At 45.4% G+C, this 27,019-nt stretch overlaps 1 protein-coding gene across 5 annotated transcripts in view; it reads right to left on the bottom strand.

The window, feature by feature from the left end:
- Nucleotides 1-27,019, bottom strand: part of LOC122811506 (AP-2 complex subunit alpha-2) — a 2,640,839-nt gene that overhangs the window by 73,432 nt on the left and 2,540,388 nt on the right. The gene's annotated exons all lie outside the window — the stretch shown is intronic.

Genomic DNA, 27,019 nt, shown 5'->3' with positions numbered 1-27,019 from the left:
ATGAAGTCTCTACGATTGTCTAATATTGAGACGAAAGCGCTTATCTTGTTGTTTTAATAAAGGATTTGGTTGCACTAAGGAGAAGTGTTTGTTTTGATGTTTTGCCTGCCTGCCTTTTACCAGTTTTTTTCTTGGATTTATTGAATCCTTGGTAAGATCTGAAATTATGATTGCTTCGGTACCAGCACCATTTCAGATGTCTGTACTGAGGTTTTAGATGTAGTGAATCATCTGTACCTGTCGGTGGCAGAGATACTTCTGGTACCAAAGGTTGTTTAGTCAATTTTGTTGGTGGTTCCGGGTAGCTGCTTGGGAGCTGATTGTCGTCTCTTTTTCGATTTGGAAGAGGAGAACGAACTGGCTTCAGTTCTGGAAGCAGAAATGGCTCTCTCAAAATCCCCTTTCAAAAGACCTTTTAATATTAATTTGTTTTTCCGCTCAGTTAAGGTCCTGGCGGAGAATCCACGGCAAATTGCGCAGTCCTCCTGGAGGTGGACTGCACCGAGACAGTATACACAAAAACCATGCCCATCTAAATTGGTCATTTTGCGATTGCATTTTTTGCACCTCTTAAAACCTGAGGTGCCCTTTGAAACTTTATCAGCCATGTCAGGTAAATAAGTGGCCTAACATTCAAGCGGCACACACAGAAAGAGGAGGAAGGAACTTTTTTTTTTTTTTTTTTTTAAAGAAGGGACAGAATGGAAAAACTACCAACTATGGTAATTAAGAAAATACCAATGAACAGTAATCAAAGAGGGAAAGAAAAGTACCAACAATGGTACTTGACAGAACTAAAAAATGGTAGAAGAAAACAAAGTGAAAGAGAACTCTCACACACTAAATGTTAGACAGAGGAGTGGGTAGAAAAAAGTAGACATAGATAGAAAAATAGATTCTATGCAATTAAAGCAACTAATAAAGAGGAAAGAACTTACAAATATAGCCCAAGCTCGACAGATAGGATTGGATGCGTCTGACACTACGAATCAGCAAAAGAGATCTAAGGTAATTTCAGAGGAGCATCATGGGTAGTGCCTAGCTCAAGAATTTTGGAAGGCGCTAGCTGAAATAAATGGCCACGTCAGTTTGGAGGCTTGGAACTGAACCCACAGTCAAGATTACGTGAAGATTGACAAAGTACAGTTGTGTACACTTACCATAAATATAGATGTTCGAGTATATTCACTGTTGCAATCATTACATTTGGGTTATCCGCTTGCAGGTAGCCCTCAGTCGGCCTGATTAACAAAGTCTTGGGTCCTGCGATGGTTGCTGTCCCTACTTCCATGATGTCAGGTCATCAAGGGTATAAAACATGCAGCCGATGCCATTACATCAGTTTTTCTTGCCCCAGATGTCAGGTTCCCCCCTAATAGGAAGCAATTAAACATAAAGGCACAAAGATATACCTCCAACAAAAAAAGCAAATACACCAAAAAGGCTTTTAAGCATAGTAAAGGAAAGTAGAGGTATAGCCAAAAGAAGTTAGGGGGCTGGAGGAAGGGTAACCAGGACTGCAACAGTGAATACACTTGAGCATCTACATTTATGGTAAGTGTACACAACTATACTATGTTCTTCGTGTTTCACTGTTGCAGTCATTACATTTGGGTAGATTCCCAAAGTTATGATTGAGAGGAGGAATTTAGATAGCATTAGGGCCAGCTCTAAGGCCCTGCAAGACTGCAGCGGCAAAGCCAGCTCTGGACTTGGAGAAAACTGGCAAATGATAATGCTTGGTGAAAGTATGTACAGAACTCTAGGTAGCAACTTCTAGGATGTCCCTGGTAGGGATGCCTCTGAGAAAGGCTGTAGAGGTAGATGCAGCCCTGGTGGAGTGAGGTCTGATCCCCTGGGGGATAGGTTTTCCATGGTGCTTATAGCAGAAATTAATGCAATGGCTTATCCATTTAGAAATAGTTTGCTTTGAAATAGCCTTCCCTTCTGCCCCTGTAGCAAATGCCACCAGTAGTTGTTCTAATTTCCTTTGAGGTTTAGTCCTGTCCAAGTAGAATCTAAGTTGTCTGTGCACATCTATGGAATGCAGTATCCGTTCCCCTTTATTCTGTGGATTGGGAAAGAAGGTTGGCAGATGAATGGACTGATTAAGAGCCACATTGGATACCACCTTGGGCAAGAAGGATGGATTGGTTCTGAGGGACACCTGTCCGCATGAAAGATGATGAAAGGCTCCACTGCCATAAGGGCCTGTAATTCAGATACCCTTCTAGCTGAAGTGATTGCTAAAAGGAAAGCTGTTTTCCAAGAAGGAAAATTTAAGTCTGCAGTAGCAGCTGGCTTGAAAGGAGGTAGAGTGAGTTTCTCCAAGACAAAGTTAAGGTCCCGGGCTGGGGTGGGAGCTCTCCTGGATGGTCTCAAATTTTTGGCCCCTCTGAGGAATTGCTTGAGCAGCAGATGAGAGAAGAGGGGAGGTTCTGTGTTATAGTGAGCAGAAATGGCTGAGGTGTGGATTTTAATGGAGGAAAAAGACAGGCCCTTGTGAAGCATTTCAGTTAAGTATTGTAAAATCTGAGGTAAATTGAGCGCTGCTGTGCTCATCCCTTGAGACTGGTTCCAGGCACAGAATCTTTTCCATTTTTCAGCATAAGATTTTCTAGAACTAGGCCTCCTTGTCTCTAAAATGATATCCATCACAGGTTTGCTGAGGGATGGTAAAGGAGAGATTAAGTAATTAGCCAGGCTGCAAGGTTCAGTGCTGGAAGCTGAGGGTGCAGAATCTGGTTCTCCTGCTGAGACAGCAGGAAAGGAGTCTGAGGCAGGTGCCATGGAGATAACAGTGACACACTGCGTAGGAGGGGTACCAGTGTTGGCGCGGCCAGTCTGGAGCAATCAAAATCATCCTTGGTTTGTCCTGTTTGATTTTTATTAGTACTTTGGACAGCAGAGGCAGAGGGGGGGAGGCATAGACTGATAGGTTTTTCCAGCTGAAGGACAGAGCATCCACTTTCCAGGCTTGCTTGTGGGGAGTCCTTGTGCAAAATGTGTCCAATTGGTAGTTCTGGGGAGAGGCAAACAGGTCTATATCTGGGCTCCCCCATTTGCTTGTCAACATGTCGAAAATCCTTGGTTCCAGTTTCTACTTGTGTGGGTCCATGAGGTCTCTGCTTAGTCCATCTGCCAGTGTACTTAATTTTCCTGGCAGGAATTGAGCTTGTAGGTGCACTTGGTAGCTCAAGGCTGTGTTCCACAATGGCATTGGTAGTCTGCAGAGGGGGCAAGAATGTGTACCCCCCTGCTTGCTTATGTACCACATAACAATGGTGTCGTCCCGTCTTTACCATTAGTTGTCCCGGAAGAATGTGGTCCTTGAAGGCTGTCAGAGCATTCTGTACAGCCAACATTTCTTTTTGATTGATATGCAGGTGCATTTCACTTGGGTTCCATTTGCCCTGAATGCATTTCCCTGCCAGGTGAGCCTCCATGCATAGTCTGATATGCATCTGTTGTTAGGGTTTGGGCAGCAGGGGGTGGTGTGAAAGGTAGCCCCTTGTTTTAGTGGCAGGCCTCTGCCCACCAAAGGAACTCTAGGAGTAGGCAAGGTATGAAAGGAATCATTGTTTCTAGGTCTTGAGAATGTTGACACCATAGGCTTTTTAGGTACCACTGTAGTTTCCTCATATGCAGTCTTGCATATGGAATTAGAAGAATGCAGGAGGCCATGAACCCTGAGGCTTGCAGTATTTGTCTTGCAGATAGCAGGGTTTTGGTGGCCACTTATTTGAAGTAGGTTGTCAAATGAATTTGCTTTTCTGGTGTGAGGTAAGCCATCTGGGAAGTTGTATTCAAGCTTGCTCCCAGGAATATAATTTGTTGACAGGGTACCAGGTGCGATTTCTTTTCATTTATGGTGTACCCCAGACAAGTTAGAACCCTTTTTACAAAGGCCAGATGATTCAAAAGTATGTCCTGGCTTTCTGCCAGAATTAGACAATCATCCAGATATGGGTATATTTGAATATTTCTTTGCCTGCAAAATGCAATAACTGGAGCTAGGCACTTTGTGAATACCCTAGGCACAGTAGATAAGCCAAAGGGCAGTGCAGAGAACTGATAGTGCATGTAGCCTACTTTGAAGCATAGGTATCTTCTGCAACATTCCCTGATTGGGATGTGCAGGCATGCTTCTTTTAAATCTAGAGTTGCTAACCAGGCATCTTTGCCTAGCATAGGATGTAATTGGTGAGGAGTCAGCACCTTGAATTTTGGAATCTCCAAAAAGGTGTTTAGAGTAGACAGGTCCAGGACAGGACGCCATGAATTGTTTTTTTCTGGGTACCAGGAAAAGTCTCGAGTAGAAGCCTTGTCCCTTTTCCTCTTCTGGTACCAGTTGAATAGCCCCAAGCTTGAGAGAGAAAGTACTTGTTTTTGGGTCTCTGCCCACTGATTTGGGGGAAGGTCCGGCCACCAGTTGGTGTTGGCAACGTGTGGAAGTGAAATCTGTATCCCTGGGACACTATATTTAAAACCCATTTGTTCTGGGTAATGAGGTTCTTTGCATGAAGAGCAACCCCCCCCCCCCCCAAAGGGGCAGCCAGTTGATAAGTGCTTGGAAATTTTAAAAGGAAGTCATTGAGACAGTTTACCATTGGGGGGGGGGAGGTCTTATTATTCCCAGACTTGGAAGTGGAGGCCCCCCACTACCTTAGTTCTGTGAGTCCCCTGGGACTGAAACCTGGGATTTTGCTATACCTGGGTTTGGCTTGAGAAGACCTGGAAGGGGCTGGAAAGGACCAGTTCTTGGAGGGCCAGTGCCTACTAAATCTAGGAGCCTGAACTTGTAAAAAAATCTTTAACAGTTTGCAAAGATTTAGCTTCATCTTCCGTCTTTTTAAGAACTTCCTCAGCCTTGTTGCCAAACAGGCGGTCCTGATTTAAAGGAGCAGCCAACAATTTAGCTTTAACATGATCAGGCAAAGATTGCTCCTTAGGCCAAGCATGCCTTCTGAGCACAGACCCAGCAACAGCAGCCCTGCAAGTGGCCTCTAATGAATCAAAACCACATTGCAAAGTATGTTTTCCAACTTACTTGGCAGAATGCATTAAATCCTGTAATTCTTTATTTTCCACACAGTCAGGAATCAACATCATTTTCTGTTTAAGCAGTCCAATAACATGTTGCTGATACTTTAACATATGAAACTGGCAGTTTAAAACCCTAATGGCCAAGGCTGCAGAAGTGTAAACCTTCTTACCCCATATATCCAGTGCCCAGGAGTCTCTATCAGAAGGGGTAGGATTTTTAGCAGTAGAAGACTTCATGCCCTTGGGCCCCTGTAAAATAGTCTCTGGATCTGCAATAGGATTTTTTAAAAGCAACTTGTGGGACTCAGGGACACTGTAGTATCTGTCAGGTTTTCTGGGAGCAGGAGGCAGGGAATCAGAGGCCAAACTAGATTCTGAGAAAGCATCATCAACAATGTCTAGTGCAGGAGGAATAGCTAAAGGCCTATGTTGAGGTAGGAGAAAGAAATCCCTAAGCCTCTTTCTTGAATCAGAAAAATCCTGGCTTTCCCAGTGGAAATGCTCCCTTAGAGTATGTAAGGTTTCCCCAAAAGAAAAATCCTCAGGAGGGGAAGCAGAGGGAATAGAGTCCTCTGCATCAGTATCCTCATAAGTAGGTAAGGACAAATCCAGATCATCAGAAGAGTCTGAAAAAACAGAATCCTGATCAGAAGATTCATAATCAACTTCAGTCCTAGGCCTCCTAGAAGGGGGGGGGGGTGGCTACCCCTACTTAGAGTTATTAGATCTTCAGCCATTCTTATCAGTTGTTTTTTAGGCCTAGAGGTCTGAGCATGTGGCCTGGGCATCGGTTTTTTAGGCATGGATCGAGATTTAAGCCTAAGTAAATTAGGAGGCATTGGTTTAATATGCAAGTCCGTAGGTCTGAATACACCCTCAGAAGCCGGTGCCTGCACAGTGGCTCTGGACCCATCCAAGGCAGAGACATCTGCGGGTTCCATAGCTGAAGCATCTCGCAGCATACCGGACTCCGAATGGGTCTCAGTAGAGGCCTGTGAATCAAACGTTGCGGGTATCAGGGGCTTCGAAAGTGCCTCACTGAGTACCGGCAAACTGGCAACTGGCTTAGGAGAAGCGTTGTCAGCAGTTTTGGACCTCGGTGGCCTGTCTCGGTCTTTATCTTTGCGTTTTTTCAGAATCCTGGTAGTCAGAATCCCGGTAGTCGGATAGTTAACTGATGACATTTCTGGATAATTAAACCGAGAACCGAAATATTTAGAGGTGAAAATATACCGACGACGGATAGTGTGCTGATTAAATAAAGCACAAAACTGACAGCAAGGTACGTCGTGGTCAGGACCTAAGCAAGGATTACAGTACGAATGAAAATCTTTATGAGGTATTTGCTTTCCACAAGTAATGCAATTATTAACTTTTACTGACATTGGTAAGGAGCAAGAAAATGTTTCCCCAATGGGTTACTTAGCTTTAGTTGAAGACTTCGGTTCTGAAACTCGAAAATGAAAATTTCAGGAGTCGGCAGACAGGCACTTGCGAAAGTACAGTTTTGTACCTACCATAAATGTAGATGTTCGAGTGCTAATACAGCTGCAGTCATAAAGTACAGTTTTGTACCTACCATAAATGTAGATGTCCGATAGGTATGCATCTGCAGTCCTAACATATGGGTTGTCCTGCCTCAGGCAGCCCTTCGGTCGGCCGGATTCCAAAGTCTGGGTCTGGCCTCGGCTGATGTCGCACTTCACCAGACGTCATAGCTGCTGTTTATTGGGTATAAAGGCATCAGCCGATGCCATTTTCCTCAGTGTTTCTTGCCCCAGATGCCAGGTGCCCTCTAGGAAGGCTAAATTTGGATAAATGCAAATAATTCCAAACAGTAGAGAGCAAACAATATAAAAATATATATATACATATATACAAACAAATACACCATAATAGATTCCCCCAGCTAGCTAAAAGAGGGGTAAATACCCTAGGAATACCACAGAGAGGAAGGAGGGTGGGTAATCCTGACTGCAGATGCATACCTATCAGACATCTACATTTATGGTAGGTACAAAACTGTACTATGTCCTTCAAGGATGCATCTGCAGTCCTGACATATGGGTAGAATACCATAGCCAAACTGGGGGAGGAGGCACTAAGATAAAGATGGTGTAGTTAAGATCCCTTGCAAAACAGCAGTTGCAAAACCTGCGCAGGATCTAGAATATAAGGGAAGATTATAATGCTTGGCAAATGTATGCACGGAGCTCCAAGTAGCAGCTTCTAAAATGTCTTTGGTAGCCACTCGTAGGAAAGCTGTAGTGGTGGCTGTAGCTCTTATGAATGAGGTCTGATATTTTCAGGAGTTGTCTTTCCATGAAAAGAGTAGCAAAATCAAATGCAATTTCCTATCCATTTTGAGATTGTCTGTTTTGAAATTGCTTTTCCTTGCATTCCTGTTGCATATGCTACCAGAAGCTGGTCAGTTTTTTCTGCTGGTCTTAGTTCTGTCCAGATAGTAGCGTAATTGTCTGTGCACATCCAAGGTATGTAGCAGTCTTTCCCCCCTGTTCTGTGGGTTGGGGAAGAATGTAGGTAAATTAATCGCTTGGTTCAATGATACTCTGGAGACCACTTTTGGCAGAAAGGTAGGGTTAGTTCTCAGAGAGACTCTGTCCTGATGGAAGATAAGGAAGGGTTGTACTGCCATTAATGCCTGTAACTCAAGATACCCTTCTTGCTGAAGTGATTGCTAGCAGGAAAGCAGTTTTCCAAGACAAGAACTGTAATTCTGCTGTTGCTGCTGGTTCAAAAGGGGGAAGTGTTAACTTTTCCAGCACAAAGTTGAGATCCCATGTAGGTAAAGGTGGTTTCCTCGGAGGTTTTACATTTTTGATTCCTCTCAAGAACTGCCTGAGTAGAGGATGAGAGAAGACAGGAGGATCCATGTTGTATTCTGCTGAAATTGCTAATGCATGAATCTTAATGGAGGAGTAAGACAGGCCATTGTGGAACAGTTCTGCTAAATATTCCAGGATGTGTGCTATGTTTGCCAATGAGACATTTTCTCCCTTTGCTGCACTCCAAATGAGGTATCTTTTCCACTTGGCTGAAAAAGTCTTCCTTGTGGAGGGTCTGTGTGCCTCCAGGATAATGTCCTTAACCCTCTCTGGGATAAACCTGGGTTATTTTGTTTTATGCAATATTCCAAGCAGCTAGCTGCAGTGTTTTCAAGTTTGGATGTAGGATCTTGTAGTTGTCCTGTGTTAGAAGTAAGGGACATAGAGGTAGAGGCCATGCGTGTGTCCGAGACATGCTTCTCAGTAGCGGGTACCAATGTTGCCTCGGCCAGTCTGGAGCTATCAGGATTACCCTTGGCTGATCCTCTCTGATCTTCAGTAGAACTTTGTACATCAAGGGAAGAGGTGGAAATGCATATGCTGTCAGGTTTTTCCAGCTGAAGGAAAGGGAGTCCACCCTCCAAGCAAGTGGGTGGTATGCTCTTGTGCAGAATTTCTTCAATTGGTGGTTGTGTGGGAGGCGAACAGGTCTATCTCTGGTAGTCCCCATTTCTTTGTTATGGCTTTGAAGATATCTGGATGCAGCATCCATTCGTGAGCATCCGTGGTAGTTCTGCTTAAGGTGTCTGCTAGAGAATTTTCTTTTCCTGGTACAAATCTGGCCTGAAGTTGAATGTTGAGATTCAGGGCCACATTCCACAGGTCCACTGCCATCCGGCATAGAGGATATGAATGTGTACCTCCCTGTTTGTTGATGTACCACATGACTGTGGTATTGTCCGTCCTTATTCTCAGATGACCCTGTTGAAGGAGTGGTCTGAATGCCTGGATCGCATGTTTCACTGCCAGCATCTCCTTTAGATTTATGTGTAGATTCAGCTGGTCTTGGGTCCATAGGCCTTGAATACACTTGTCCAGCATGTGTGCCCCCCATCCTAGGTCTGAGGCATCCGTGGTGATGGTCTGGCTTGGATGAGGTTTGTGGAAGGGCAACCTCTGTTCAACTGACAGGCCTGAGCCCACCACAGGAATTCTTGCTTCAGGCATGGAATTATTGGAATCTGGGCTTCTAGACTGTGCTTGTGTTGAGACCATACATTCCTTAGGTACCATTGTAGCTTTCTCATATGCAGCCTGGCATGTGGAACCAATATTATGCAGGATGCCATGTAGCCCAGGGCTTGCAGTACTTTCCTTGCAGTAAGCTGAGTTTGTGTTGTTAATGTCATGAAGTAGGCTGGTAGTTGCTTTTGTTTTTCTTCTGTGAGAAAAGCCATCTGAGTTGATGTATCCAGTTCTGCACCCAAGAATGTTATCCTTTGGGATGGTACTAGTCTTGACTTTTGCATGTTGACTGTGTATCCCAAGGCTTGCAACAGTTGCATGACATTTTCCAAATCTTTTGTTAATTTTGCCTTGTTGTCCGCTTGTATTAGGCAGTCGTCCAGTTATAGGTAAATTTGAATTCCCTGAAGCCTGCAATGAGCAATTACTGATGCCAGGCATTTCGTGAATACTCTGGGCGCAGTAGATAAGCCAAAAGGCAATGCTGAGAATTGATAATGCTCTGATCCTGCAAGAAATCTGAGGTGTCTTCTGCAATCTGGTCGTATAGGGACGTGCAGGTATGCCTCCTTGAGATCTAGAGTCACCAGCCAAGACTCCTTGCCCAGCATGGGAAGAAGCTGCTGGAGGGTCAGCATTTTGAATTTTGGAACAATGAGGTATGTGTTCAGTGCGGACAAGTCTAGAATAGGTTTCCATTGATTTTCTTTTCTTGGTACAAGGAAAAGCCTGGAGTAAAATCCTTGGCCTTGTTCCATAGGGTGGTACCTCTTCTATAGCTCTCATCCTTAGTAAGTTGTTGATTTGTCTTAGAGCGTCTGTTTTTTTTTGGCTTGGTGGTAGGTTTGGCATTCCTCTCTTTTTTGGTAGAGTGCGGAAGCGAAACCTGTAGCCCTTGATTATTGTTTGTAAAGTCCATTTGTCTCCTGTAATGTAATGCCAGTTGTCGGAAAATAAGGTTAGCTTTCCGCCCAAGGGTGCTTCCAGTTGTTCCCTGGTAGGCGGAACTAGAGCCAAGTCATTGTGTCTGCCCTGTGGAAGTGGTTGTAGTTGAATCTGTGGCAGTACTTCTCTGGTTGGTAGGTTGCCACTGACGTCCCCTGTAGGCACCCCTAGATTGACCTTTGCCTCTGGGGCGTCTATTTCTGCCTCTCTGCGCTCTGGAGTTGTCTGGAAAGGACCAATTCTTCGAAGGCCAATTTCTGCTAAACCTCAGAGGTTGGACCTGTAAGAAATCCTTGACTGTTTGGGCAGATTTTGCTTTTTCTTCCACCTTCTTTAGAACCTCCTGTGCAGGGGAGCCAAACAAACTTTGTTTCTCCATGGGAGCATCTAGGAGTTTTGACTTAACATGGTCTGGTAAGGATTGTTCTTTTAACCAGGCATGCCGTCGAATCACTGTTCCAGTCATAGCTGATCTAAAGGAAGCCTCCAGTGCATCATAGCCACATTTTAAGAAATGGTTACTGACCTGCTGAGAGTTATGTACCAAATCCTGAAGGGACTTGCGGTCTAAAGGTTCAGGAGAAGACAGTTTTTTATTTAGCTGGTCTAACAAAAATTCCTGGTACTGAATCATGTGAAATTGACAGTTCAAGGCCCTGGCCGAAAGAGTAGCAGAAGTATAAACCTTTTTACCCCATCTCTTAAAGCTCTAGATTCCCTATCAGAGGGAAGACGGTTTTTGGCAGAGGCAGCTGCCACACCTTTAGGGCCCTGTGAAATGGTTTCAGGGTCTGCAACAGGAGCCTTATACAAATGGTAATGTGTGTCCGGGACCCTGTAATATCTGTCTGGCTTGGCAGGGGCCGGAAGAAGAGAATCAGGGGCAGTACAGGCATCATTATATGCATCATCAACAACTGTTAGTACTGGCGGAATGGCTAAAGGCCTATGCTGTGGTAAGTGTAAAAAGGTCCTTAGCCTTTTCCTTGAATCTGAAAAATCCTGGCCCTGCCATTGGAAGTGTTCCCTCATAGCCTGCAAGGTTTCCCCAAAGGAAAATTCTTCAGGAGGAGAAGCAGAAGGAATGGAGTCTTCTGCATCAGAATCCTCATAAGGAGAATATGGGCCTTCGTGAGGGTCTGAAATGTCTGAGTCATCCGAGGAATAATCTGTAGAGACAGGCTCCGGGGGTTCAGTCCTAGGCCTCTTGTCTGGAGGGGGCTGAGAGGCCCTGTCTGGGTGAGGTTGGGATCCCCTGATCAAAGAAATGAGATCCTCAGCCAGGCTGAGTATTTGGGAACTAGAGGTAGGCCTATGTGAAGGAGTTTTAGCAGGTAAGGCCTTAGAAGATTTAGCTGCTTCAGCCCTGGCAAAAGCCTTGATAGACATAGAAGCAGGGGGTCTAGCAGCCCCACGTGCAGGGGTAGATATGTCTAAAGGAATAGTGTCTGACAAATCCTGGGTGCCTGCTTCTGTAGCAGTAAATTCAGTAGCAGATTCAGCCATGTTCTGTGAGGCCTCGGCTACCGGAGGCATGCTTTCGGCCGAAGGAAGAACCAGGGGCTCGGTTTCAGCCGAAACCGAGACACTCGCGGTTGGCCTAACCGTGGTTTCAGCCGAAACCGCGGGCCGCGAGTGTCGGTCCTTTTCCTTGCGCTTTTTAGCTAATTGAGTAGTCGGAGTCTCCGATGGCATTTTGTATGCAAAAGCGGGACCAAAAAACTCCTCTGCAAACTCCGACCGACGTCTAAGTGTCCGTCGGTTGAAGGAAGCACAGGCTAGACAAGCTGATACGTCGTGGTCTGGGCCTAAGCAAGGAAGGCAGTAAGAGTGGAAATCCTTATGAGGTATTTGTTTACCACAAGTTAAACAATTATTTTCTTTGTCTGACATCGGCTGAGGCAAGAAAGAGTCCCCAATGGGGTACTTAGCTTTTTAGAAGTCTTCGGTAGTAGAAATCTCTGGATCTGACCGACCGGCACTTGCGAACAGCTTCTGCTTCGGGCACAGCGCGGCAAGAAAGACTGAGGAAAATGGCGTCGGCTGATGCCTTTATACCCAATAAACAGCAGCTATGACGTCGGGTGAAGTGCGACATCAGCCGAGGCCAGACCCAGACTTTGGAATCCGGCCGACCGAAGGGCTGCCTGAGGCAGGACAACCCATATGTTAGGACTACAGATGCATCCTTGAAGGACATCAGATGGGTTCTCCTGCCGTCAGGCGGGTCCTCGGTCGGCCGAATTGCAAAGTCTAGGTCCGGCGTCGGTTGTCGTCGCTTCTTCCCTGACGTCAGTGCGACAGGGGTATAAAGGAACCAGCCGACGCCATTTTCTTCAGTTTTTCTTGCTCCAGATGTCAGGTGCCCCCAGAAGGAAAGCAATAATAAAAATTGTGTGATAATGCAGTGCTATATAATCAAAATACAGTAGTTGCAAGCAAATACATCATAAATGAAAACCCCAATCAGGTTGTATGAGGATGTGTTAGCCTATATGCTTATCCCAAGAGGGGAAGGAGGGAGGGAAACCTGGACTGCAGCTGTATTAGCACTCGAACATCTACATTTATGGTAGGTACATAACTGTACTATGTTCATCGTGCATACAGCTGCAGTCATAACAGATGGGTAGAATCCCAAAGCTAAGAAAGGGGTGGTAGGCACTAGTTGGAACTAGGAGGAGCCAAAATGCCCTGCAAGACTGCAGTGGCAAAGCCTGCTCTAGATTTGGAGTATAATGGTAGGTTGTAGTGCTTGGAGAAGGTATGCACAGAACTCCAAGTGGCTGCTTCCAAAATATCCTTGGTAGGAACTCCTCTGAGGAAGGCTGCAGAGGTGGCTGTGGCCCTGGTGGAATGAGTTCTAATGCCTGTAGGAACAGTTTTGCCATGAAAGGAATAGCAAAAGCGTATGCAGTGGGCTATCCATTTTGAGATTGTCTGTTTGGAAATTGGTTTACCTTGAGCTCCTACCGCATAGGCCACAAGGAGCTGTTCTGATTTTCTGAAAGGCTTTGTTCTGTCCAAATAATAACACAGCTGTCTGTGGATGTCCAAGGAATGTAGTAATCTCTCCCCTTTGTTTTGAGGATTAGGATAAAAAGTAGGTAAATGTATGGCCTGATTTAAAGCTACCCTTACTACTTTAGGCATAAAGGACGGGTTGGTTCATAAGGAAACTCTGTCCTGATGAAAGATGATAAAAGACTGGACAGCCATGAGAGCCTGTAGTTCTGAAACTCTACGAGCTGAGGTGATAGCCAGAAGGAAAGCTGTTTTCCAGGACAAATATTGCAAATCTGATGAGGCAGCTGGCTCAAAAGGAGGCAAGGTCAATTTTTCCAGAATGAAATTAAAATCCCAAGCAGGTATTGGTTGTTTCCTTGGAGGCCTTAAATTCTCAGCCCCTCTGAGGAACTGTCTTAAGAGAGGGTGAGAGAATGAAGGTGGATCAGTGTTGTATTCTGCAGAAATGGCTGAGGCATGTATTTTGATGGAGGAGAAAGAAAATCCACTGCTTAGCAGTTCAGCCAAATATTGTAGTATTTGAGGTAAATTCAGTTTTCTAGGATCCTGGCCCTTTTTCTCATTCCAGACACAAAAATGTTTCCATTTTGCGGAGTAAGCTTTTCTAGTTGATGGCCTTCTGGCCTCCAAAATGACATCCTGCACCTCCTTGGAGAGTAGAGCCTGTTGAGATGCTAAGGAATCTTCCATGCGGCTAGATTGAGTGTTTTTAGCTGGCTGTGAAGAGTTTTGAAACTGTGCTGAGTCAGAAGGAGAGGCATTAGAGGCAGGGTCCATGGTGGGGAATGCATCAGGCTCCTCAGGAGTGGGTATCAGTGTTGCCTTGGCCAGTCCGGAGCAATGAGAATCATCTTTGGTCTGTCTGCTTTGGTCTTTAATAGAACTTTGGGCAGCAGAGGAAGAGGAGGGAAGGCATAAACTGTCATTGATGTCCAACTGAAAGAAAGAGCGTCCACTCTCCAGGCCTCTGGATGGAAGATCCTTGAGCAGAATTTTGTCAATTGATGATTCTTGTGGGAGGCAAAGAGATCTATGTCTGGCCTTCCCCATTCATGGATTATTTCTGTAAAAACTTTTGGATGCAATTTCCATTTCGTGTGGATCTGTCATATTCCTGCTTAGGTTGTCTGCCAGCGTGTTTTCCTTGCCTGGCAAGTACTGTGCTTGTAGTTCCATTTGTAAGTCCATGTCCATGTTCCAAAGTGACATGGTCAGTCTGCATAGGGGGTAAGAATGTGTTCCTCCCTGTTTATGTACCACATGACTGTGGTGTTGTCCGTTCTTATCAATAATTGACCTGGTTGTAGAAGGTCCTTGAAAGCTTTCATAGCATTTATTACTGCTAGCATTTCTTTTTGATTGATGTGAAGGTGCTTTTCTTTTTGGGACCATTTGCCCTGAATGCACCGATCTGTCATGTGCGCCCCCCAGGCGTAGTCCGAGGCGTCTGTTGTGATGACTTGATTTGCTTGAGGCTTGCTGAATGGAAGACCTGTGTTTGACATGCTTGAGCCCACCACAGAAATTCCTTTTGCAGACATGGAATTAGTGGTATTATTGTTTCCAAACTGTGGCTGTGTTGAGACCATATGTTTTTAGGTACCATTGTAGTTTCCACATATGCAGTTTTGCACATGGGATTAGTAAGATGCAAGATGCCATGAATCCCAGAGCCTGCAGGATTTTCCTTGCAGTTAGCCTGGTGCAATTTGCTAGTGTTCTGAAGTATTGTATTAGTTGCCCCTGCTTCTCTGGCGTGAGGTAGGCCATCTGGGTGTTTGTGTCCAAATTGGCACCCAGGAAAATGATCTTCCGAGAGGGTATTAGCCTTGATTTCTTTTTGTTGACTGTGTATCCCAGAGATTTCAATAACATTATTACATAAGCCAGATGTTTCAGAAGAATGTGCTTGCTGTCCGCTTGGATCAGGCAGTCGTCCAAATAGGGATATATTTGTACCCCTTGAAGTCTGCAGTAGGCAATTACTGATGCCAGGCATTTCGTGAATACCCTGGGCGCAGTAGATAAGCCAAAGGGCAATGCAGAGAATTGATAATGGTTGAACCTGCAAGAAATCTGAGGTACCTTCTGCAATTTTGTCTGATTGGGACATGCAGGTATGCCTCCTTGAGGTCCAATGTTACCAGCCAAGACTCCTTGCCCAGCATGGGAAGAAGTTTCTGTAGAGTGAGCATCTTGAATTTTGGTACGAGTAGAAATGTGTTTAGGATGGATAGATCCAAAATAGGTCTCCAATCTTTTCCCTTCCTTGGCACCAGAAATAGCCTGGAATAAAAACTGTGACCTTGTTTGTGCGTAGGTACCTCTTGAATAGCTTTCATGTTTATAAGATCTGTAATTTGCTTTTGTGCCTCTGCCCTTTGATTGTGTGGCAGGTTTGGCATGCCTTTCATTTTTGGAAGGGTGTGAAAATGGAATTTGTAGCCTCTGTTTATAATGTCCAGGATCCATTTGTCCTTTGTGACAACATGCCAATTTTTTGAAAATAATGCCAGCTTTCCTCCTAAGGGGGCTGCCATTTGAAACCTGGTTGGCATGCAAAGGGGAAAGTCATTGGGTTCGCTTTCTGAAAGATTGCGAGTTGTCCTCACCACCTCTTTGTGTAGGAGCTTGCCATTGTCTGCCTCTATACGAGCCTTGGGATTGTCCTCTGCCCCTCGGGCGCCTGTATCTGCCTCTTTGGGGTCTGTCTGTGGCAGGAAAGGACCAGTTTTTGGAAGGCCAATTTCTACTAAAACGTGGGGGTTGAACCTGTAGAAATTCTTTCACAGTTTGCATTGATTTAGCCTTTTCCTGCATTTTCCTTTAATACCTCCTCAGCATTAGCACCAAATAGTACATCCTTTTGAAGAGGGGCGTCTAGTAATTTAGCTTTGACATGATCAGGCAAGGCTTGTTCCTTGAGCCAGGCATGCCTACGTATGACTGATCCTTTAACAGCAGCTCTACATGAGGCCTCTAGAGCATCAAAAACACATTGTAAGGTATACTTACCCACTTGTTCTGCACTATACATCAAATCCTGCAACTCCTTCAAGTAGGTTGTGACATTATACTCTTCAATTGTGATAACAAAAACTGTTGGTATTTTAACATATGAAACTGACAGTTTAAGGCCCTCATGGATAAGGTAGCCGAGGTATATACCTTCCCCCCCACCTTTCTAAGGATCTGGAATCTCTCTCGGAAGGCAATGGATTTTTGGCAATGGAGGCCTTAACTCCCTTGGGGCCCTGTGAGATGGTTTCTGGGTCAGCAGCATGGCTTTTGTAAAGAAACTGGTGTGAGTCAGGAACCCTGTAGTACCTGTCAGGCTTAACTGGAGCTGGAGGTAGAGAGTCTGGGTTAAGGCAGGCCTCCGAATACACATCATCTAGGATGTCCAAGACAGGAGGTATAGCCAGAGGCCTATGCTGAGGTAACAAGAGAAATTCCCTGAGCCTTTTCTTGGAATCTGAATAATCCTGGCCTTCCCAGTGGAAGTGTTCCCTTAAGGTATGCAAAGTTTTCCCAAATGAGTAATCCTCAGGAGGGGATACAGAAGGGATGGACTCCTCCGCATCAGAGTCTTCAAAAGGGGAGTAAGAATGTTCCTCATCAGAGTGCTCTGAAATAATGGAGCCCTGACCAGAGGAGGGGGAATCTTCCTCCACTCTGGGCCTTTTGTCCGGTGGGGGCTGAGAGCCTCTGATTAGAGTAATTAAATCCTCAGCCATTTTAAGCATCTGTTTCTTAGGCATGGGGCCTGGAGATGGGCCCTGTGTAGCTGGTCTCTTAGGGTGCATGGTTGCTTTAGACTTTGTGAAAGCCTTGATGGAGAAAGAGGAGGAAGGTCTGAAGGCACCTTGAGTGGAGGTGGACACATTCTGAGTTTCAACGCCAAGAGTGGCTTCGATATCTGTAGTCGGGTTGTGGGCCGAGGAGCCTGCGACCTCAGGCACAGGAGACACCGTCAAGGAAGTGTCGTCGGTAATCAGGGGCTGCATAGCCGCCTCACTGAGATCCGGACCACGTGTAGTCGGCTTTGGCGTGGTGTCGGTAGAGGCCGCGGACCTCGTGTGTCGGTCCTTGTCTTTGCGTTTTTTAGACAAAACCGGAGTCGGAGTATCCGACGACATAGTATAGTTAAATGCTTTTCCAAAATGATGCTGGGCGAACTCCGCCCGACGCTTACTAGTGCGTTTGTTGAACGTAGCACAAAAGCGACAGACCGAGACGTCGTGGTCTGGGCCTAAACAAGGTATACATAGGGAATGGAAATCCTTATGCGGTATTTGCTTCCCACAAGAAATACAATTATTAACTTTGTCTGACATCGGTCTGAGGCAAGAAAAGTTTCCCCAATGGGGTACTTAGCTTTTAAGAAGAATTCGGTTTCCAAATTTCGTAATTTCAGGAGCTGGCCGACCGGCACTTGCGAACTGCTTCTGCTTCGGGAACCGCGCGGCAAGAAAGACTGAAGAAAATGGCGTCGGCGGTTCCTTTATACCCCTGTCGCACTGACGTCAGGGAAGAAGCGACGACAAATGACGCCGGACCTAGACTTTGGAATTCGGCCGACCGAGGACCCGCCTGATGGCAGGAGAACCCATCTGTTATGACTGCAGCTGGATGCACGATGAACATCTGCTTCTGCTTCAGGCACTGCACGGCAAAAAAGACTGATGTAATGGCGTCGGCTGCATGCTTTCTACCCCTGATGACCTGACGTCATGGAAGAAGGGACAGCAACTGACGCAGGACCCAAGACTTTGCTAATCAGGCAAGCAGATAACCCAAATGTAATGACTGCAACAGTGAAACACGAAGATCATCATCAGATCTGGTGCTGTCTGTTACCACTAACAGTGACCCAGTTGTCTGCGGTTTATTCAGTGCTTTGACAGCCTTTATCATGGCCATCATCTCTGAGGTCTGTGCATTTCTTCTTAAAATTTGAATCCTGTGTCCACTGAACTTAGGAGTCCTTTGGAAAGTGTGTCCCAAGCAAAGTATAACGCATCCTTTGCTAAAGAGAAATGGTGTGTGTGTGTGTGTGTGTGTGTGTGTGTGTGTGAGATGAATCTAGTTTTCTCACCACAGACGTGTTTTATTAACACATCTCAGAACTGGCACAGTAATGTACAGTGGATGACAGTGTTGAGCCGAAACTCATTTGAGGAACCTCTGAATCCTTCTTTTAGCTGGAATCCATACGAGGATCATTAGGACGGCTGAGACCATATAGCCAAGATTTCTGAGGAATTCTCTTTTATTGTACAAAGATAGGTGAGCCAGATCTACATTGTCAGTGGTTAAATGAAACCTTTTCTCTCAGGAGATAAACCACTATGAGAGGTGTCCAACAGACATCTCATAAATGATAGCCTGCAAGTAAGGCTTAGGGAAGATTTCCTCTAGGTTTAGACAGAAGCCTGTTTTTTGAAAGTAGTGCCTTGAACTGATTCTGCTAAGATGAAGTAATTGTCCAGGTAGAGATGAATGTGGATTCACTGAAGAATGCAAAAGGAAATTACCGGAGCTAGGCATTTTGTAAAAACCCTTGGGCTGTAGAAAGTCCTAAAGGTAAGGATGTAAACTGAAAATGTACACCAGATGCAAAAAAAAAAAATTAAGTATTTGTGGACTGAAATGTGACAGAGATCCAGAGTTACTAGAAAGGCCTCATTTGGAAGAAGGGGGAACAGAGACTGAAGGGTTCGCATTCTGAACTTTGGAATTTTTTAAAAAAGGTGTTTATTGCTAAAAGATTTAATACTGGTCTGCAGGTGCTTTTTTTCTTGGGTACTAGACCTTTCCTGGAATAATGTTCCTTTCACCAATGTGTCTGGAGACCAGGGTCTATAACCCTCTCAAGCATAACCATCAGCATCTGAGGAAACGAGACAGTGAGACTCTCTGGATCAAGATGGATTCCTGATTTTGGAGGAAAGGGCTCCAACTGCCATTTGTAACCCTCTTGAGTTATTATAGGTACCCAAACATGGGTTATTTGTCTCCACAAAAAAAGAGAGAGCGAGACAGAGAGTAGTTGCCATCTATTTTGAAAGGTTGGCCATGGTGTGTAGGGCACGAAAGGAGTACTTAAATAATCACACACTTTTTTTTGATTGGGACAGCTACTGTTCCTTCTTGGGTGTCCTCCTGCCATTTCTTTTTATACTGCTGTTTTCCTGATTTTTGCTGTCCTTATTTAAAGTAGAACTGTGCCCAAAAACTGAAGAAAAAAAAAGTTATGTACTACTCATAACATTCCATCTGAGTAGTTCTACTTCATTTGTCTTCAACCTGTGGGTACCGGATCCATATCGGATCTGAGCCGGAAACTTCACTAGCATCTGCTCTGAGCTCCAAGCTCCTCCCCTTACCCATAATACACCACCACTACCTTCCATTCCCCAGATCGAGTTTGCTGCACCTTACAGTGAACAATCCAATCTCGAAAAAAAAAGAACACCTTACACATGTAAAGCCAGCTATAATGCTGTCCATATGGTAAGGTTAGGGGAAGGAGGGAGGGACGGTTGAAGACAAATTAAGTAAAACTACTCAGATGGAACGTTATGGTGAGCACATAACTTCTTTATCTGAAGTAGTTTACTTTATTTGATCTTCAACCTGTGGGACAGAGTCCCCAGCTACTAAAATACCTGGGTGGCCCTCAAGGAAGGACATTCCAGAGCACGATGGAACCAAAGGACGCCCTCCTTCTAGACATCAGATCCAATTTACAGTGAAAAAGAAAGGTATGAGATGAGGACCAAGTAGCCGCAGAACAAATGTCGTCTAATGATACCCTCGACCAAAAAGCCACAAAAGTAGCCAAGGACCTAGTCGAGTGAGCTTTAACCTGACCTGGAGGACACAAAACTTTATCCTTGTAGATCTGAAGGATACATAGCAAGATTCACCTAGCAATGGTAACCTTGGAGATAGGTTTACCCAAAAATAGTTTAGAAAAGGACACAAACAACTGGTCAGATTTGTGAAAGGTTTTGGTCCTGTGTAAACAGAACCACAACTGTCTATGAACATCCAACAAGTACAGCTTGTATTCCATTTTGTTTGTATAATTTGGGAAGAAAACAGGTAAACTGATAGTTTGATGTTGACCTCCAATGCTACATTTGGGAGAAAGGAAGGATTAGTGCAAAGAGAAACCCTGTCCTTGTGAAAAATCATATATGGAACTTTAACAGAATGCTTGCAGTTCTGAAACCCTCCTAGTGGAGGTGACAGCCACTAGAAATGCTGCTTTCCACGACAAAACTTAAGATCCGTGGTTCCTGCAGGTTTAAATGGTGGAGAGACCAACGCTTGAAGTACCATAGTAAGGTCCCATCGGGAATCGGCATCTTTGACTGGTGGACGAAAGAGGGAGGTACCTTTGATAAAAGCTTTACACAATCTGGAAGAGGATAAAGAAGCAGAATTCTCATCCACATGGAAATGAGAAATGGCAGCTAGTTGAACCTTGATTGTAGACGAGCTAGCCCCTTGCTGAAAAATATTTGCCAGAAAATCAAGAAAAGCCGGAACAGAATCCGTAAAAGGATCCAAACTCCTTTGAGAAGCCCAAAAGGAAAAATGCTTCCATTTGCTACGATAAACCTTCCTGGTGGAAGACTTATGAGCTGCCACCGGAATAAACCTGACCGAAGAAGACAATCCAGGAGTCCTAGCAATTACGGGAACTGAAGCAGCCAACTGTGAGCCTCAGACTGTCCAGATTTGGATGAGACACCCTCGAGGGATGTGAAAAGAGATCCTGAATGGGATTCCAATATCCAAGAAGGAGCTAAAAGATGAGACCGAAGGAAGGGAAACCATACTTGGCGAGGCCAAAACGGGGCCAAAAACGGGGCCATGAGGATCACTTTGCTCCCCAATCGACATGCTTTCTGTAGAAACTTCAGAATAAGGGGTACAGGAGGATAAGCATAAAGAAGACTGGGAGGCCAAGCATGGACCAGAGCGTCTCTGGGGGACTCCCCGGGCAGGAGGTTCAGAGCAAAGAACTCACTGCACTTCGCATTTGAAGGAGATGCGAAGAGATCGCAGCAAGGCCGACCCCACTCTAGAAAGATCTGCTCTGCTACTGCAGGATTCCAAGACCACTCATAAGGCATCAGAATAGTCTAGCTTAGTTTGTCAATTAGAATGTTGACCGTCCCGGTATATGCATTGCTATCAGAAAACGACCGGTGGAGATTGCCCATTCCCAAACTCTCAGCCTCGTGACAAAGGGGGTAAGATCTGGTCCCTCCCTGTTTGTTAATATACCAGACCACTGACATGTTGTTTGACTGGATTGCAATGGGTCCCAGCAGTAGAAAGGCATGAAGGACCTGAAACGCTAAAGGGACCGCCCACATCTCCAGAACGTTTATATGCAAACTGGTCTCGATCGGGGACCACATGCCTTGGACTGTCCTTTCCCAAGTTGGGAGGCGTCTGTGGTCACTGTGGCTTGGGCAGGAGCTGGAACAAAAGGTCATCCCTCCAAACTTTCTGAAGATTGTATCCATCAAAGAAGGGACGACCTGCAGACTCGTCTGAGGTGTATTGGGTGCGACAACGGAAGATCCAACAGGGACCATTGCACTGCTAGAGTCCACTGTAGTACTCGCATATGTAATCGAGCACACGAAAGAAGTGTTATGGTTGTTGCCATAGAACCTAGGGCCCTCAAGACCGATTCTGCTGAGGGAAGGTGAGAATGGTAAATGAGGGCGACATGCATCCTTAGGTTTTGAACTCTCTCCGTGGTCAGGAAGATTTTTGTCTGTAGCGTGTCTATCCGGGCCTCTCTGTATTCTATCACCTGGACAGGGTTCAGAAGGGATTTGGCTGTGTTGACTGTAATCCCTAGGTAGTGTGCAAGCTTTAGGAAATAATCTCTGGTCCGACAAAGAAGACACTTGGTGGGAGCAGTTAGGACCCAATCATCCAGGTAAGGTAGACCTGAATCCCCTGAAGCCTCAGGTGAGCCGCTACTACTGCCATCACTTTGGTGAACACCCTGGGGGCTGTGGTGAGACCAAAGGGTAGGGCTCGGAACAGATAATGATTGGCTCCTAGCCAGAAGCGAAGGGAACTCCTGGAGCTTCTGTGCATCTTTATGTGATAGCAAGCATCCTAGAGGTCAAACAAGCACATCCAGTCGCTCTCTTGCAGGTACGGCATGATGGACTGTAAAGTGACCATCCAGAACTTTTCTTTGGCAACTGACAGGTTTACAGTAGATAGGTCCAGAATGGGCCTCAAGTCCCCCATCTTTTTTGGCACCAAAAAAAACCTAGAGTAGATGCCCGATCTGGACTGATCTGGGGGGACGGGTTCGATGACTCGTTTTTCTAGCAGCTTGGAAATTTCTAGCACTACTGCCTCCCTTTGCATGGGTGGTACGTCCGGGAGGCATTTGAAAGGTGGCGGAGGAACCAAAACGGGATTGAATAGCCTCTGGAAATTATTTGAAGCACCCAATGGTCTGATGATACGGACTCCCAAGCCACCAGGTGCAACGACAAGTGACCCCTGACTGCTTCCAGAGCAGTTGGGCAACCCCTCAGGGTTGCTGCATGGGCCTGTCCAAGAAAGGTTTCATGAGACCCAAAATTCCTTGGACCCCCTCTGCCTCTGGGCCGGCATCTATCCTGTCCCCCTCTGCCTCTAGGGGAAGAGCAGCCCTGAGTGTCCTGGGAATACTGAGATTTCCGGAACCACATTTTCTTTTGCCCTCGCTGATTCCAGGAAAAGGATCTTTGAGGGTTCGAGAAGCGGATTCTGATGGCAGACAGTGTCTTCCCGTCTTTTTCACTCTGGACCAGTGTGTCTCGGAGAGTCTTACCAAAAAAGAGTACAACCGTCATAAAGGGCGTTCGCAAAAAATGCTTTGAAGGGTTCCGTGAACTGACAATCTGAACCAGGCGTTATGCCTCATGGACACGCCGGACCCAGCCGCCTTAGCCACTCCTTCAGTAGCATGTGACAGGAATTGCATGGACTTGTTTGAAGCCACTGTCAAGGTAGCCATCCTCACGGAGAACATGGCTCTGTCCTCCTGCAACATAGACTTTGGGGAGGACTCAGGCAGTTCCTTAACCAGGTTGCTCTGCAAGTCTGGTAACATGGGCCAGATAGTTCAGCTACCTGATAGAAAAGGTCGCTGACGCATAAATCTGCTTCCCTAGATGGTCCATCATCCTAGACTCACAGTCAGGGTGATGGACTGAGGAACTCTCCTGGGCTAGTTCCTTTTTGGTGGCGGCTGCTACCACCATAACGTCTACAGGGGACCCTTTATTCCATGCTGGTCTGTCTGTAAGGGGGCTCAAAATTTTGTCTGGGTGCTTAGGGATTGTTTCTGCAGTGTCCAGCTCCTTCCAAGCCTGCGAGGTGACGAAGTCAACCAAGTGATCTGTGGGAAGGTACACCCAGGAAGTGGACAGGCCTGTGCCGAAAGCCTCCAGGAACACGGATTTGTACAGAGGAAGGTTTTGGGGCAGACCAACCTCCCCATTGGCGCAAGATTTCCATGACATCTCAGGAGGCGATCTGGGGGAATGTTCCCCATCATCCAAATCTGTGTCCTGAGTAAGGGACTCTGGGGAGGAGTCCAAGTGCCTCCTCTTACACGTATACTTGCTAGGGACCTTTCCAGTGCTGCTTTCCATAGGGAAATCGCAAACCACTTGTTCCTCAGGGGGAATTGCCTGGGGCTCCTTGAGCATGGGCTGTCCCTGTGGTAAAATGATGGGATTTGCATACAAAGCAGAAGGAATCAGGGCGAAGTCTGAAGATATAATCAGGGGCCTCGATCCATTGGAGGGAACTCTTTCAACAATGTTGAATGCCGAGGGAGAACGAGCTTCCTGGGACACCATTAAGGGAACCGCTCTCCCCAGATCAGATGTGAGAATCGGAGCTGGGCCCAAAGTAGATGGCGCTTGAAGGGGGGGACTTGACCCAACAACGTTGGAGCCGATGGAAACAGTTACACCCCCCCCCCCCCCAGATCCGACACCCAGACTCGATCTCTAAGAGCCCCTTGAATCCGAACTGGTCAAATCCAACACATTCCAGGCAGCTGCTGGCGTCGAGGAGACAGGTACCATCGGCACCGACCTGCTGACTAGGGCCATCCTCGGATCCATATACTCCAAAACCGGGGATTGGACTGGAAGAGGAGATATTGGTGTAAAGAAGGGAAGTGAGCTTCCCCCCTCCAGAGGGAGAGGGGGCTGGCAAGACTCCCATCTGAATTTGTGTGCGAATAAACCTCCACATCATTTTATCCATGTTACCTTCAGAGAGGCTGTGGGTGGACCGCGAAGAAGCCATGGACTCCAACTTGGCAGGTCGAGGAACCGTGGCTCTAGAAGGTGGTCAGGGCCCCTCCGGCTCCAGAGAAAATCTAGGAGATCGGAGCCGAGGGGAGTCACGGTGCCTAGATTGAGTTTTAGCAGGAGGTACTGATGGAGCCGAAAGGTCCGTGGACCTCTTTCTTTTTTCTGGACGGTGTTCTCTCTCCTTCTTTCTGCCTTTTCTGCACTTCGCTTCAACAGGCTTAGAAGTAGGAGGGTGAGTCCCAACCTGGGAGGGAGGAGAAGGAAGGACAAGAATAGGAGGAGAGGTGGCCACAGCAACAGCTGTGACCAAAGCAAAAGAGGAGGCAGCCACCTCTGTAGAAGTTAGCAGGCCCTTCATAATTAACTTGGCCCACCGATCCTCGAGGGCGAGTGGGTTAAAACCCGTGCAAATAGAACAGTCTGTGTTCAAATGGGCTGCACTCAAACACCACATGCAAAATGAGTGACCATCAGCAGGTGACGATTTGTGGCTACACTCAGTGCATCTCATAAACACTTGTTTGGGAAAATCCACCATGTCCCATCACAACAGCAAACTTTAAACAAATTTAAACAAGTTTTAACCACACACGCCATATACACACTCAGACAAGCAAATAGAAGGCTTGGGGGGGGGGGGGGGGGACAACTACAAACTAAAACTACCTAACTACCTAAAAGCTAAGAAAAAGGATTTAACTTGACGCACCAGCGAGGGGAGGAAGAGAGGGAACCTATACTAACAAATACACACTCTCAAAAACACTAATCAAAGACAGAAAACCCTACTCAGAACTTGGAGCTCAAGAATCACGATGCTTAGGCTACCGTGGCAAACGAGATCTGGGGGATGGAAGGTAGTGTATTATGGTTAAGGGGAGGAGCTCAGAGCAGATGATAGTGAAGTTGCCGGCTCAGATCCGATACGGATCTGGTACCCACAAGTTGAAGATTAAATAAAGTAAACTACTTCAGATTAGTAGTTTTTCAGCATATTTTGAACTTTCCGGCATTACTACTGTCTCTGTATCAAAGGAAGTGATTATTTTGAATTTGTTACACCTGAAAATAGCCTGAAAGGGGATTGCCATGGGTAGAATGAGTTTGTTTTACAGTCAATGCCTTTGCCTTCCTGATATCATTTTACAGGGATTGAGAGAAATCCTTATGATAAGAGATCATGTAATGTGGCTTTCTCTCTCATCACTTTACAAGTGTACTGTGACTTCCTACTTTTGACGGGCAACATTAATCGGCATTTTTAATTACTTTGCTTCCTGTGATTTTCATTACTGGCCATCTCTGATACAGCATTTTAAGGAATGTTTGAATTATGGGCTTGAAAATGTAACTGAATTGTTCTTTTCCAAGTAACAACTGCAGTTCAGTGTTTAACTGTGAGGAAACTGACCCTGTAATTAACAGGTGTTACTTGGGCTGAGACTGTTTGCGTTGCACAGCTAGAATTAAAGTCTTTGGTGTTAATCTTCCTTCCCAAACTCACTGTCTTTTCTCAACAAAACACTGTCTGCAATGCAAAAATATGGTAACAAAACACCAGAAGAAACATACTTTTACAGAAAATACAGTGAAGAAAAATGCAAAATCAAATACTAACGGAAAATAAGAAAAGTAAGATTAAAATATTTTGTCACACACAGAGTTTGATTAATGGGGAATAACTAATTTCTAATAAAAAATAAATAAACTGAGTATAAGGTGTGCTTTCTTGTTCAGTTACATCTGAAATGTACACTTGAAAGCCATGCTTTTGTTCAGATTCCAGGCTACACTATTTATCTGAGGTATGATGCTGGCAATCTGTGAATGATGAGGCACTTTTAAATGCCATTGTTTAAGAGCAACTGTTTTCTTAATGGCTCTATAGTTAGAACAAGACACCTAACTTAATTTACTTTGCCACTCTTAGTAGCATTCATGATGTAACAGATAGACAAATACAAGAAAGGCAAAGAGAAATTTTCAGACATAAAACAAATGGAATAATAATTCATTTTTGCATTTTCCGTATACGAAGTGTTTAGTGTTGAATTACAGGGAAGGAAAATCACTTCTTGTAAAGAAAAGAATGCCATCTGGTAGGAGTTCTCCTTTAAATGGATTCCTGAAAAAGGGACCAGGGCTATAGGGATGGTTTCCTCATACTTGGGAAAATTGACTTAAAAAAAAAAAAAAAAAACCTGTTTTACTCCCTGCATTAGCTTGCCCATTTATTTTAAGCACTTTAACACTTCAGCAGAGGAGCTACCAAAAAGGACATCTTTTTTTCTCGGGGGCAGTGAGAATCTGGGATTTAACATCTTCTGGAAGACACTGTTACCTAAGCCAGGCATATCTCCTCATTACAAATCCTGTGGCTGCAGCATTACAGCCCGGATCAACTGCATCTTAAGAGCATTTTAGTGTAGGTTTTGTGACCCGAGAAGTAGATGAAAGCAAGATAGTCGGCAATGATTCAGAAGCAGGTAAATAAGCAATGTGATGCATGTCAGAGAATGTGGCATGCAGAAAGTTGGTCACATTTGCTTGATAACTTATATCTTTGAAGCCAGAGTTAAAGAAGTACAGATATTCTTG

This window comes from Protopterus annectens, chromosome 9.part0 (genome assembly GCF_019279795.1).
Source record: "Protopterus annectens isolate FY-2018-M chromosome 9.part0, PAN1.0, whole genome shotgun sequence".
In the NCBI taxonomy this organism is placed as follows: Eukaryota; Metazoa; Chordata; order Ceratodontiformes; family Protopteridae; genus Protopterus; species Protopterus annectens.
The sequence above is the reverse complement of the archived record's forward strand: the minus strand, read 5'-3'. Positions and strand labels throughout refer to the sequence as shown.